We start from the raw sequence: 9,658 nt of genomic DNA on the forward strand, positions 1-9,658 counted from the left end.
ATGTATTTGTGCCAGCAGTTTGCATTTGTATTTGCATTTGGTACAATTTTTTATTAATGTGCCTGTATTTTTGCGTCAGTGGTTTGTATTTGCACCTGTATATCCCTTTTGTATTTAGCATCTGTATTTGATGTTTTTTGGATAGAGTTGTCCGTTGCAGTCTCCCATCGGGATTCTGCCCAGGTGACGTATAGGGGAATGCTTGGAAGATGCAGCGAATATCGAGTAAACTAAACTCCTGTATCGGTTCAAAACTAGCGCTAGAGGAGATGTGGACCTCGTCAATTGTGGGGAAGCAATTCGTCTGAGAGAAGGAAATCCTCAAGTCAGACATCTGGTCCTCCTGGTCGTTAGATAACGATGAACTATTATACATCGCTGGTAGACCAACTGCGACGAAATCTCGGAGGTTGGTAGTGAGGATGATGATAAAGTTACCGTCTGACTCAAAAATTTTAACTGTCACTGTCTGGCATTCGCGTAAGTTTGAACGTTTCTGTGGCTACTGTGACATTACATCTCGAACTTCTGTCATCAGTGTCAAGGAAAAATCTTCTGACGACAAACTTTGTCCGTATTAGGGAAGTTTGAACTCTGCAACGACACCCAGTCGTTTCCCAGTTATTGATGCCGAAGAGGTTATGAGAGAACCATGTCGAGTGTTCACTGAGGAACTTTCGTCCAACGATAATTCAACAGCAGCTGAGACGAATAGTTCGCTTTCACTGGGGTGGATCCTGGTATTATGTTAACTGCGGACAAGAGATGCGATACGGCTGCATGGACAGTCGGCATCGTTTTTAAAAAATAAAGTGTTTGTTGTCTGCTGCAGGGTATCGCAGACTCTGTGCCGACTCTAAAAACATGCTTGATAAGAAAATCCTGAAGAAAATTTCCTTGTCGCAATAGACTATCTAAAGTCTCGATTCAGATTGTATTGCTCATAGATTATATCGCCTTCCGAAGATATACGAGGGAGGGGTTGTTCCTCAGAAAGGGCTTGTTCCTGTTGGGCCTTCTGTCAGTGATATTGCTGCTTAAGTATATTAGTATGTCGGAGTGTACATCAACTAAGGTACTCGGCCGATTTCTTACGTCGGTTAGAGGGATTAAATTTGAATGATACTGATTTTTTAATAAATTTTGATTTGAACTGTCTTTTTCACGCTCGTTCCCATGTCAAATTCGTTACGGGTAACTGAGATTAGGTTTGGTGTTGAATTAACTAGCATATTTACATATGTTTTGACATTCATTTACGACCAGTTCTTTGAACGGACAGATAGAGTTGTGATAAGGAGCCCTCAGTCACCTACAGCGGCCAAATTTTTTATAAAAGATATCGAGGAACGCGATCTGGAGTTTGAGAAGCCTTCCAGAACATGTGAATTCAATTCACTCGAGTTTTCGCTTTACTATGGAGCTGGAAATGATGACCGCCTTTCCTTTCTTGATGTGTTGGTCAGGAGGACGGTTGATTTTACAATGGAATATGTCGTCTGTAGGAAGCTAAGTCGCAATGATTTGTATCTTCATGCTAATAGCTGTCACCATCCGGTTCAGCTTGAAGGGGTACTTCGTAGCATGTTTCATAGGGACCATATCATGTCACACCCTGAAAGTTTGTTAAGTTGAGTTAACCTACCTCGAAATCATTTTTGACCAAAATGGTTGTAGTTGAAAGATTATAAGGACGTTACGCTATCTGTCTATCGTGAATCGAGTGAATGATGAAAATAACAGGCTGACACCTAAGTTTGCGGTCTATTTCCATGACGCAGGCAGCGTTTCCAAAATAATTGGTCCTACTCTGCAGAAAGACGGAGTAAAGTGTGTTTTGCGACCACTATTTTCGATTACGGCCCTTTCAGCACGTATAAAGGATGATCTTGGTGTACGTAATGTGATGTGATGTGTTATACATTGGTCAAGCCATCAGGACCGTGGAGATCGTTGTAAAGAACATAAGCATGATACACGCTTACAACAGCTAAGCAAATCTGCTATTGGAGAACATTACCTCTGTGCCGGTCATACTGTGCAATATGAAAACACAGAGATTCGGGCGTACATTTCAAGCTACTGGGTTAGTGTTACTAAGAAATCAGTGGAGAGGAAATTAGGAAATGATCTTGTAAATAAAGGCACAGGTATCAGGGGACTCCTGCTGTCTCCCTAGTCAAACAACAGAGGGAGGAAGATAATGCTGCTTCCTCACCCACTGGTAATTCATATTCACTATCGATAACTTCCAATGGCGGTCGTCTTTGGTTTGTTGTTGCGCTGTTTGTTTTCCGTGTATTTGATGCATTCCAGCATATGTCGTCTAATTGGTTTTGGTCGACTAGCCCCTCCTACCGACGGTTTAAACACCTTTCCACAGCGCTGTCTCGTTGCATTAGTGCCTTGAAAATTCGGGTGTCGAAATATCGACACATTCCCGTAAGTTGGTTGAATTTTAATTTCTTATTGTCTTTCAAATACACCGCCTGACAAAAAATGTGAAGCAGTCATAAATGGAGGAGGAACCGAAATGAACGTCAGGGATTGAGAAAGTTTACAAAATGATTCAAATGGCTCTGAGCCCTATGGGACTTAACTTCTAAGGTCATCAGTCCCATAGAAAGTAGAACTACTTAAACCTAACTAACCTAAGGACATCACACACATCCATGCCCAAGGCAGGATTCGAACCAGCGACCGTAGCGGTCGCGTGGTTTCAGACTGGAGCGCCTAGAACCGCTCGGCCACCCCCGCCGGCGAAAGTTTACAAAATCGAGTATAACAAAGAACCTCGCAGTATGAGGCCATTTATCAATATGACGTTCCACCACCTCTGACCTGGATGGATGAACTGATTTGGTTGTAAAGGGTTTCACAACTTATCCTAAGACAAGCTGGCCCATGGCCGTAGTAAGTAGCCCCAAGCTACATAGGTAGGAATGATCATCAAAATAAAATAAGAGAAATCAGAGCTTGAACAGAAAGGTTTAGGTGTTCGTTTTTCCCGCGCGCTGTTCGGGAGTGGAATGGTAGAGAGATAGTATGATTGTGGTTCGATGAACCATCTGCCAAGCACTTAAATGTGAATTTCAAAGTAGTCATGTAGATGTAGATATCCTGAATACAGACACTGAAACGAAGCTGACGTCAAAGCTGGTCCCGCGCATGTTCTGTCAGGGACAGATATAGTATCTTGCTGGCCACAGGATAATCCACAGAGACATGTGCCATGTTTGGACGAGCATTGTCCTGTTGAAAAATGTGTCCACTCTACTGTCACATGACAGGTAACACATCAGGACGCAGGATGTCCCCGACTTAACTGTTGTCACTCAGCCTTCCCTCCATCACTACCAGGCGTACCCCGATGTCAAACCCGATGGCTCGCTACATTATGACGTCAGGAGCAACACTGCTGTCCCCCTCCAAAACACTGGTAGAATGGGACGCATCCCCAGGTCGCCGCCATACTCGCCGAAGATTTTAATTCGGGGCAGTACAGAACTGCGATTCTTCGCTGAACACTATGCGACCACATTCACGAGCAGTCCATGCTTCCCACTCACAGCATCGGCCCTAACGAAGCAGTTTATGGTGTTAACGGCACCCTACGCTTGAGACGGTAATTGTCTAGTCCAGCTGCTGCTAGTCTCTGATTAATGTTGTAGGACTACACAGAATGTTGCAGAGAGTGCAGTATTTGTTTCAGCATGGCAGGAGCAGATTTGAAGAGGGTACCATGTGCTAGGTGCATAACACGGTGATTCTCCCTTTGAGGTGGGCAAACGTGTTCAACCAGAAACTTGACGAGTATCCCTGTCCTAAAGCTCTCATTCATTCCAACATAAAGTCACTGGCACATATAAGTACCCCACAAATCGGGATTTTTTCAAAGTTCGACCACCCGGCCAAATGGATATCCAGAAACTGGCTCCTTTCAGACTCTATCAGGTGCTGATAACGCTGTCTCAGACGAGTACGCGATATCTCCGTGTCCTTCTCAGTGATCACTGTTCACACTGTTCACGCCCCTTATATACCATGGCAGGATTGATAACAATGCTAAACACGAACAACATTAATATACTCTGGTGGCCTTTCTGCCTGTCACAGAGAATAGCAATTCTATTCGTTTATAAACTCACCAGTGCTGTGTACATGTACGAAGCTGCGCTGAAGTTCGGTTAGGTCTTCTGCAAGCGTAAGTCTTTTGTGAGGAATTGTATTTCAATAATTCGTTACCTCAAGATGAAATACTAAGCTAATGTTTTATTAGTTCACCTTTCTGTCATTGTTGATTGTTTCCCGATGTGGACATGCACTTACACACAGCAGCGTCAGATTTAAAACTGACGTTCATCAAGGAGTTGGGCTTCGAACTAGCAACATTAACCTTACAAGTTGATGACGCTGCCCTAAGAACACGGAGTCTGTTTACAGCCACGTGATCTAGGGTTGGTTTCTGGGAGCTCTCCGTCATCAGGCCACAACTGGCCATTCGGGACCATCCGACCGCCGTGTCATCCTCAGATGAGGATGCGTATAGGAGGGGCGTGTGGTCAACACACCGCTCTCCCGGTCGTTGCGATGGTTTTCTTTGACTGGAGCCGCTACTATTCGGTCGAGTAGCTCCTCAATTGGCATCACGAGACTGAGTGCACCCAGAAAAATGGCAACAGCGCATGACGGTCCGGATGGTCACCCATCCAAGTGCCGGCCACGCCCGACAGCGCTTAACTGCGGTGATTTGACGGGAACCGGTGTATCCACTGCGGCAAGGCCGTTGCCGGTTTCTGGGAGGATCACAATTTATTACCTTCTCTTCCCCTCACCCTTCTTCCATACTAAAAGCCTGTGCCGCCAAATACGTGACCAGGCTACTGGCCTTTCATTCACCGCAGCACTAGGAGGGGGAGGTTGGCGAACTGATTGAACTTGTTAGCAGGGTAAGTGGACCAGGGCCGGGCTGGAGAGATTGGAACGATTACCGCTCCTGCCAGGAATTGAAACCTGGAGGGGAGGGTCAAAATCTGCGTCAGCATCCAACTGTGTTTACGGCTTCTGAAGATCATACTGTCAATTTCGTAACAATAGGAAGGCATCAGTGTTGCCGAAGCCTGGACCACCATACTTTTTTCACCATTTAAGTTTCACACGGGAAAATTTGTGACCCCTAACATTCGGATAGGTAAGACCAGATATCTTACTGAAATTGCGTAACACCAATTGTCAAGTATGGGGTGTTGAAAAAGTCTCTCCGCAGTGCTGTATGATTGTTAGCCGCGCGTGCCGTATGCCGCAGTGAATATACCGAAATGAAACTCAGTGAAATACAAGTTATTAATTTATTAAATATTCATTTTTAAACTTCCTGGCAGATTAAAACTGTGTGCCCGACCGAGACTCGAACTCGTGACCTTTGCCTTTCGCGGGCAAGTGCTCTACCAACTGAGCTACCGAAGCACGACTCACGCCCGGTACTCACAGCTTTACTTCTGCCAGTATCTCGTCTCCTACCTTCCAAACTTTACAGAAGCTCTCCTGCGAACCTTGCAGTCCTGAAAGAAAGGATATTGCGGAGACATGGCTTAACCACAGCCTGGGGGATGTTTCACGAGTTCGAGTCTCGGTCGGGCACACAGTTTTAATCTGCCAGGAAGTTTCATATCAGCGCACACTCCGCTGCAGAGTAAAAATCTCATTCTGGTATTCATTTTTACTTACAAATTTTCACATTAAATGTTGAAAGTGTTCCCCCTGTTGTTGGATACACAATTCAATTCGTGTAATCATGTTTCCAAACACAAGCTGTAACATTTCTTCAGTAACAGAAGCAGTGAAAGTGGATATTGCAGTTTTGAATTCATCTATGGATTTTGGACTGTTTTTATAGATAGTTGCTTTCGCTGAACCCCAGAAGAAAAAGTCAGGTGGTGTTAGGTCAGGCGATCGTGGAGGCCAAAGTCCCTGTGAAGTTAAGCGATCACCAAAAACATCAGCAAGCAGTGACATTCAAACGCGAGCTGTATGCGCGGTTGCACCATCTTGTTGAAAATAACCGTTCAGTATTTCACTTAACACAAGTTCTCCTATGAATGGGTGCAGAATATCACTGCAGTATCGTTGTGCATTTATTGTTTCGTTGAAAAATATGGGACCCACAATCATACGGCACGCGCGGTTAACAATCATACGGCACTGCCGAGAGACTCTTTGAACACCCCGTGTTATGAATATTGTTGTTCCTTTCGTTGAGATAAGTTATCATATCGAAAAATGACTGGAAGTAACTGGTGGTAACATAGTAACCAACGTGTTTCAGTACGCAATAGTCGTTTGTTTCCATCAGAAAACGGTTCACATTTTAGTTCTTAGTTCTCCCTTGCACAGAGGCACATAGAACGCCCCAGTCGATGTACAGGGTGAACTGGAGAATGTAGACTATCGAAGACGCTCACCCATGCGGTCGGGACAAAGTAGAGCAACTAATCCTTTCATGAAGATTTATAATAAACTGCTATTTGGACCGAGTTTACTATCGTGATTACTTCTGAAGTACGTACATTATCAGTATCGGAGTTGGCTGTTTTACACAGCTCTATATGGTTGAAATTTTGTTTCCCAACTCCTTCATATATACTTTTGGCAGGAGAACTGCCTGTGAGAAGCATGTGTTCAGGCTGAAGCACCGATCTAGTACACAAGTTTCACCTGTTACGAGATTTCACAACATCGAACACCTCGCTGTAGGGAGGGATGTTCAGTTAAGTCCTATGTTACCATCTGGTAATACATTCACAGCGCGCTATTTAGCTTAGGAATCCATTAAGAACCGTATAAATTCTTCCAGTCCATATGTGGCATAACAGCAAACCAGTGCTTAACAGTGTTGGTTAAAACAGTCTTGGTTGCAATTTAAGTTTATTTTTATTTTTCAACGACGCGTTTCGCCTTATTTAGACATCTTCAGGTTATTGAAAGAGCAAATACCTTAATTTGGTATTTCTTAAGAATCCTTTAGTCAGTGTAGCCAAAGGGCATCGTCGAATATATCAGGCCAACATCGCCTTCGTTAAACTCAGTCAAGGTATTTGCTATTTCAATAACCTGAAGATGCCTAAATAAGGCGAAACGTGTCGTTGAAAAATAAAAAAACTAAAATTGCAACCAAGACTGTTTTTAACCAATAACCGTGTAAATTCATGAGTCGTATCACTTATTTTCCTGCAATAATAGGTTATTGGAGTTTACTATTACAACAGAGTCTTACTCACTTCTTTGTTTTCAGTTTCTGAACATTAATGCAACTGTTTCGTACACCTATGAGTTTTTCCAGGAATGCCCCATACATCTGTTTATAACATCTTTCTTGCATGAATAGATAAATAAAAGCAGCACGTATGCGGAGCAGACACGGATGGGGGATCATCCCAGGAAGATATAGGCTGCAAATGGGGGAATCCACTAAGATAAGCGACCTTGAAAAAGGGCAAATTATTATTAGGCAGAGCCTGTGAACAAGTATCTCGAGAACGGCGAAGCTGGTCGAATGTCACGTGCTACTGTCGTCAGCATCTATGGAAAGAGGTACAAGGACAGTGAAACTACCACTAGGCGCTAACGTTTGACCCCTTTTCCACGGAGAAAAGTTTCTGGAAAATCGGGTGATGGCTGTTGTGTTACCGTCAATGAACCCACACACGAGGTACGTGCGGCCAGCTCTTTGTGTGGCGACAACTGTGGCCGAGCGGTTCTAGGCGCCTCAGTCCGGAACCGCACTGCTGCTACGGTCGCAGATTCGAATCCTATCTCGGGCATGGATGTGTGTTTTGCCCTTAGGTTAATTAGGTTTAAGTAGTTCTAAGTGTAGGGGACTGAAGATCTCAGATTTTAAGCCCCATAGTACTTAGAGCCATTTGAACCATTTTGCGCTTTCTTGTGAGAGTCGGGTGAGCCTTCGACGCGCCCCGTTTGGATGTCACAATGATCTGAATTGGTTGCACTGGCTGATAGTCGGGTCGCTTCCCAGGGACTAAAAAGCAGTTAATGAGAAAGATTTCATGCAACGGATAACTAACAGGACAGGAGTGCTCCCAGCAAACATGAAAAATGAGTGCTGTACGACAGAAAAGATAGCACACACACTGTTAATATAACTATGAAATGACACACTTTATTACAAAGTTCCCTGCTGGCATACATGAATAACAAATTAATACAGCATCATTTCAGTCATAAGTAAAGCAGGACAAGAGAAAATTAACAATTGTTAACATCAGTCAATACTAATCTTACATGTGAATATCTCGGCAAAAACTGGATACTTCAGGTGAATGGGACAAGACATACGTGAATTATGGGAAATTAACTCCACCGTAATCACGCAATAACTCGCCGAGTTTGTCAAAAGAATGAAAGAACTACAGGTGCAGCCAACATTTTCGATTAAGGTGTAAAGAGCCTTCAATCAATCGCAAAAGCATTGGTTTCTGAAGTGAGGCTAATTCTAAAACAGTCACACGTTAATTCCCATACTTTGCTCACCGAAGCCTCAATCTCTCACTATGTTTAGCACTCAGATGCGTGATGTGTAGTGGGCGCCGTAATCTCCTGCGGGTTAAGACATTTTAGCTCTCCCTCGGACCTGCAGATGAAGCCTCTGAATTAAGTGTTCTCTTCCTCTAGCGATACTGCCTGCGTTCTCCACTCTGCAAGTCCGCACAATTCTCGTGCACCAATGGAAACTGCTCTACAAAACGCTGATCAGTAATAGTTTTGTTAGCAAGACAACAATCTCCCCCACACGCGAAGGTTTGCAATATTAACCAATCGCTACATGACCAGGCTTGTAGTTTCTATGCAGTTCTGAGCTATTCTTCCAATCTTCACCCACTTCAATGCTTTAGCCGATGTGATCATCTCGACGTATGCACTTCCGAGAAATTGGTGTTCTGACTTTCCCTACTCTGCTGTTTATTTAGGTTAGCCAATGAGAAGCTCTCTTACAAATTTTTAAGCGAAAGGTTGTTCACCTGATGTCAAGTGGTGACAGAAAGTCGGCATAGAGGTTTATAAAGAGGAAAGAATTCCTGTTCACAAAGCAGCATCGCCGTTTCACACGAAACCTTAAAATGTTTATCTCTGACTGACTACCCCTTGCCTAGCGTTCCTGGAAGGCGACTTCTTAGACTCTCTTTGAACGCGGTTGTTTGTCACGCCACAGTAATTACTTCCGTGAATGTAGCCCTGGACCGATTTCGCACAGAGTGCATAGCATTACGCGAAAGCTGCAGAAAGGTCACTGGTCTTCGCCAGTCCTGACAAAAGTTGGGTCGGTGTCCGGTGACCGCTCGTAGCGGCCACCTCTTCTTGCCTTTTCTTCTGAAAAGACAGGCAGCAACCTCCTGGCGGTTTCCCCCTATTATTGACTGACCCATGCTTGCTCCCATCATAAAGATAGTTTACTTAACTACTCACATTCATTCCTTATTGAAACATGTATTAGTAAACCACGTTAATTCCTTATTTGGACAGTTCACTAACTCGACCAGCACTCACACATTCATTATCGCACATGATACAAATAACAAAACATTTATTTAAATACAGAACTCTAAAGTTCAATAAAAAATTAAAAATCACCAATACATAGTTT

At 43.8% G+C, this 9,658-nt stretch overlaps 1 pseudogene; it reads right to left on the minus strand.

Annotated features, from left to right (window-relative positions):
- Positions 1–4,673: 4,673 nt before the first annotated feature.
- Positions 4,674–4,791, minus strand: LOC126425183 (5S ribosomal RNA; annotated as a pseudogene).
- Positions 4,792–9,658: the final 4,867 nt, after the last annotated feature.

The sequence above is a fragment of the Schistocerca serialis genome, chromosome 1 (assembly GCF_023864345.2).
Source record: "Schistocerca serialis cubense isolate TAMUIC-IGC-003099 chromosome 1, iqSchSeri2.2, whole genome shotgun sequence".
In the NCBI taxonomy this organism is placed as follows: Eukaryota; Metazoa; Arthropoda; class Insecta; order Orthoptera; family Acrididae; genus Schistocerca; species Schistocerca serialis.